Raw genomic sequence first — 6,000 nt, 5'->3', positions numbered from 1 at the left:
CCACATTGTGTCAAACAATTTTGAAAACCATTTATCATTTTCCTTCCACTTCACAACTGTGTGCCACTTTTTGTTGGTCTATCACATAAAATCCCAATAAAATGCAGTTACGTGTTTGGTTGTAACATGACAAAATGTGGAAAATTTCAAGGGGTATGAATACTTTTTCAAGGCACTATAGGATTTTTGCCAGGCAAGTCTGGAGAGATCTGGGTCTTTTGTGGGAGATCGCCAAGCTGTGCAGACCTGTGGCCTTTGCTGGGACTGTACAGAAACCTATCTCAGAGGGGACCAGAGAATGCGGACCTGTTGCTTTTGCTGAGCCTGTGCAGAGATCGGGTGCTTTTGTGTTGTCCATAAGAGCCTGAGGACTGAGCAGCAGATGGATGGCTTGCTGTGCTTTTGAACCAGAGCTGGTAGACCAGTTGCCATGAGTGTTCACAGCGAGTACCAGAGCTGAGAACTGAGCCTTGTGAGGACCTTTTTGGGAGGACTGAGTCACTGCACCTGAGGACAGCAGACTGCCAAGTAATCTGGACCGGATTCCTGTGTACCCCGAGGGGTGAGTTGAACCACCTGAGCTTATATCAACACTAACACAGTTAATGCAATAGAGACTGCTCCTTGTTTAGCAACCCATCTGCCATCCATTGCACACTCTTATATGTGCCCAACCTTACAGAAGGGCCCTTGGCCAAGCTCTGAAACTCGTTCATAGGCAACAGAAGTGCTTTCCAAATCTGCTGTTTCCGGGAAAGGCTTCCATATCGAGCACCACTGACACAACAGGAATGTTATTAATCCGGCTACAGCTGTAGACTGGACCTCCCATGTTCTCCCTGCACTCTCTGCCTGTCAGTGTGCTGAAGAAGCTGCTTTCCCCTGCATGGATCTCCAGTTACCTGTCATCTTGATTTCCGCTGAGCATTCTACATTGGATGCTTCTTATCTCACAGGCACAGTGTATTCAGCCTCATGAACTGCATCTTTCATCACTGCTTAAGCTATCTCCAGAACAGTGAGTTAATACACACTGAAATTTATATGACAGTACTTTCATTTTTTAAGTACTTCTTTCTAGGTTCAAGATATTACGCTATATATTTCTTTAATCTCCTAAGTATCCTCCCAATTATAGAAGATAAATTAACCAATCTATAGTTACTTGGTAAAGACTTTGGTCCCTTTTTAAAAATAGGCATGACATTGGCCTTGCGCAGTAGTACCATGCTAGTCATTAAAGAGTCTCTAAAAATTAGAAACAATGGCTTTGAAAAAACAGAGCTCAACTCTTTGAGAACACATGGGTGCAACTCATCTGGTCCAGCAGTGCTTTATTCACCTTTGATTTGTTTAAAGATTTCTGGACCATATCAGTTTTGAGCCTTTGTGGTTCTTTTATGTCAACACAAAGCCCATTATGGACTTGAGCTCTTCCATCATCCTTTGTGTACACAGGTGAAGAACATATTTAATATATTTGCCTTCTCTTTGTCCCCAGTCACCAAATCTAAATTATCTTGTAAACTACCCACATGCTAAGATCAGACCTTTTTACTATAAATATATTTGAAGAATGTTTTGGGGCTTGTCTTAGTGGCAATTGCTGTCTGTCAAGGGAGGTGAACCTGGTAAGGAACTAGTCTCAGAATTCCACATCAGGCTCCGGCCACCCAACAACTCAATTCCATAGCCGCTGTACCATGGTCTGAATAGCAGCTGTGCAATCTGCCCACTGCCATTTGCTGTCAGTCACAGGCAAGGAGGACCTGATGGGGAACTTATCTCCCCAGTTCCCCATCAGGCTCTGCCAATCCCACAATAAAACTCCTTGACTATGCGCCTGTCTGTGTAACAGGCACAGTAGCCAGGAAGGTAGTTGTACTGAGGAAAATAAAATTCCATTACGGACAGTCAGACCTCGGTTTGGCCTCCAATAGTTTCATGTACCTGTTTCTGACAAGTACATGAATATTTTGCAAGCACTGGCAATTCTAAAGAGTGTCTTTGACACCCTTTATGAATTCCCATGAATGTATTTTGAGCTTTGCACTTTTAAGTACATGGTGTCAGCCCTACCTGCTTCAATTCCAATGGAATACAAATGATTTATGTTGCAGAAATCTGGCCCTGTGTGAAGTGCTGCAACAATGCTTTCTGCACTTTGAACACCAAAAACTATACCACTAGGAGAAAACTTGTAACCCAGCTGACACCCCAACATCTTAGATACCTTGTAGACAATGGGAAACTATAAAAAGACAGTTTAGCAGCCAGATTGCTGTTTTACAGCGTCTTTGGGCAGTGGCATATTTAGGTTTTGTGCTGCCCAAAAATTGGCTGACACCCACCAACACCCCAAGAGAGCCTTCCACTGACCCCCATACACCCGCCACCATACCACCCCCACCAAGCAAGAGAGAGAGACACTCACCTTTACAGCTCTGAACATCCCCGGAAATGAGAGTTGGGCTCTGCATACACAGTCAAGCAGCCCGCAGCCTCTCATGAATCCTACCTGATCCCCATGACGCATGTGTCCCTTCTTCTGCCGCCCCCCCGAAAAAAGCCACCCTAGGCAAACGCTTTGTAGGCCTTGTGAATACGCCCCTGTCTTTGGGTAACATTAGGCTGGCATTGTGGTAACACAGTGCAGTAATGCACCATATTGCACCATTCATTTTGAATGGCATTCCAATGCTCTAAAAACACACCACTGCGCATTGCACTGCTAAGAAAGGGTCGGGTGTGATTTGCAGTGCACTAAGGTGCGCTGGCAGCCCATCTGAAATAAATGTGCAATGTAACAAGCAGTAACGCACTACAATGATATGAAGCGGGCCTTAATGTTACTCTGGGGTCATTGGGTATGTGTAATGAAACAGCACAGTAGCCACAGCGAAGGAAAACACTCCAGAAGCATGTGCATTACAATAACAGTATCATGTAAAACCAGTGAAAACTTTTTTATTTGCAAATCTAAATGTATTTGTTTTATACTTACAAAGATTACATACGTTACATTAGATGCTCAGCCTCCATTTTTAAATGTTTACAGTGCTTTAGTGATATTAAAGTATTGAAACAATGTAGGTGGATCTGATACCCATAAGTCAGGCAACAAATAAAATTACTGCCTGCTAGCAGATTAAACTGGATCTATGAAATATAAAACTTTCTTTTTTGTGACCCTTGACATACAGCTTGGACGAAGGATGGGAACATGGGTAAATACAGTATATTTAGTACAGCTCACGATGGGACCCAGGGGATCTTCAGCACAGATGGTTTATGTAAGACTATTCAGAGAAATAGTAAATAGGAATTCGGTGTGTTCTTCTACCCATGGTCAGTACCCCAGCACCCAGTGTTAATGTAACTTTTGCCTCTGGATATCCTAGCTTTTTGAGCTGTGCATATACTCTCTTTGAAAATGAACATTTGTTCTATGTGGGTAAAAAGTATCCAGCGTGCTGGGAAATATTGGCATCCAGGGTATTCACAGCTTCGAAAAAGCTCACCATCCAACAGTTCTAACTCTTACACTACCTAGTTAATGAAGTGCTAATACTTATAGTGCTGCTCTAAACAAAGAAGGAGTATATATAGTCCCACTGATGTTCAGGAATGGAGTGCTGGCTGAAAATTTCACCACCCAGTGCTCCTGATCCTTCTCCTCTCTGTGAGCTCTCATAACAAGGGGCACATGAGTGTGCTCACTCCTGAGCTCTGAGTGTCTATGCAGCTGCGCTCCATAGACACACCCAGCGCCGCTCGGTCCCCCCCCCCCCCCCCATTCCTCCTCACAGCATTTGAGAAAAAGAAGTGAGAGGAAAGAAGACTGCAGCCAGGCACAGTACTAGATCCCTGACAGGCTCAGGTAAGTGTTTAGAGAGCAGGGGGAGGGAAATATTTAGTGGGGTGTGTTCCACCTTAATGCATCATACATACTAGGGGGGTACAAATGGGGGAATCAATAGTGGAGAAGGATCTGGGAGTTTTGGTAGATCACAAGCTTAATAATGGCATGCAATGTCAAGCTGCGGTTTGGAAAGCGAACAAAATACTCTCTTGTATTAAAAGAGGTATAGACTCCAGAGAGAGAGATATCATTTTACCCCTGAACAAATCATTAGTAACACCTCATCTGGAATATGACTGGCCAATCAAAAACTGCTGACTGCTCATTTCTGCCTTCTGCTCTGAGCAGGGAGCTGTGACTGTCAGTAACCAGCTCTCTGCTCTGACCCTCCAGCACTCACTGGAGTTCTGGGAGAAGGAGAGAGAGGCTAGCTCAGGCTCTCAGAAACTCACTGAGATGCTGAGCCAGGTGCTAGTCCAGGCTTCTGGGTGGAGCATAACCATATGATCAGGATCTTTTCAGAGCCTGGACCAGCTGACAGATTGACATCAGCCGACTGTGGACTTTAGCCCCATCTTGGCTGAAAACGGACCACAGGAGTGCAGAACAAACTTTCACTCCTGTGATCCATAGAAGTATAGCTAAAAAAGTTTGGACATGCTTCTCCTTTAATTTGTGACTTTAATATCTGCCTACAGTTCATCTTTAAAAGAGAAGTGTGGACTTTTTTCCCCCCACTCTTACTTACCTAGGTGGATGCAGCATCGGTCTGATGCTGCATTTGTCCCCGCAGGCTCAGCCGCTCTGAGCAGAGAGTGGTGACTGTCAGTCACTGCTGCTGTCTGCTCTGCTCCTTCCCCCCACCCCCAGCGCTTATTGGAGTGCTGGGCTGTGGAGGGGGAGACAGCAGCTGATTCAGGCTCTCAGGGGCCCACTGAGAGGCTTTGCCAGGTGCTGCTCCAGACTCTGAGGTGGATCTTTCCCCAGCCTGGACTGGCTGAGTGATGCCCGCTGTTGGCTGAAAACGGGTCACAGGTGTGCAGAACGAACTGCACTCCTGTGATCAACAGGAGAAGTACAGCCAAAGGAGCTTTGATCGCCACCCACCCACCTGTCAATATGAAATGTATTACATGAAGTAGCAGGTATGATAATATCAGTGTTCTCTTGCTTAACCAGTGAATGGGACTCTCTCACCCGATTGGTGGCTTCCAGAAGGTTCTGGCTTTCTCTCTCTGTCAGCAGATGGGGGCCCCCACAGGTTCTCCAGCTTCACTTGCGATGTTCCCTCTGGTCACCATGCTCTGAGTCACCCTCTGGCAGACTATCTCGCTGAACAGTGGTCAGCGACTCCTCCTTGCGTCTCCTTTCTCTAGCTCTGTGGCCTAGTCCAGTTCTCTCTCTGCTTCTTCTCTCCAGCTCTCTCCCCTCTCACTTCCTGTCCAGTCTCCAAGGCTTCTGTATATATCTGCCCCTGCCCACACGTCAGTTTTTCTGGGAAAAGTAGTCTTCTGATACAATGCTTCACAGCAAAGTCCTGCAGTTCAGCATACAAGGTCTTTGGGGCTGTTCTGCAGAGTCTGAGTGCCACTGAATTTGCAGGACACTGCCATCTTGTGTTTGTTTTAACATCCTGCAGCTGAAATTACAGCAGGGTGTTACAAATACATCTAAAGATGCTGTACTAGATAATGTGAAAACTGACCCATAAGATGGTAATCCACCGAACTGTAGTAATGCTCAACCCAGTTTTAACTGATGCAAAACAGTTAAAAGTATTGGCATAAACTAACCCAAAAATAAAGGTCCTTGTGTATACCCCACATATACAGTCCCAGTTGTGGGTGAGTGTTATATGGGTGGGTGATATGTTCCTGACAAAGGGGTGCCCCTGAAGGTGACTACAAAGTATCTGGCGCCTAATTGTCAATATTAGCCGGCTATCATTAGGGCCCTTCTGTAAGGTGGTGCATGTGAAGCTGTCCATTTAAAACTTTCCCTAAAAGTAAGGGAGCAGTCTCTACTGGCATTCACTTTGTGTGGCAAGGGATTAAGCTAGCTAGTTCTGGTCACTACTCCTGGCTTACCACAGGTCCAGTCCAGATCACTTTGTGGTCTGCTGTCCTCAGATACCCAGG

Source organism: Staurois parvus, unplaced genomic scaffold (genome assembly GCF_062004578.1).
Source record: "Staurois parvus isolate SC_StPar_1 unplaced genomic scaffold, SC_StPar_1.0 ptg000562l, whole genome shotgun sequence".
NCBI lineage: Eukaryota > Metazoa > Chordata > Amphibia > Anura > Ranidae > Staurois > Staurois parvus.
Note: the sequence above shows the minus strand (reverse complement) of the source record.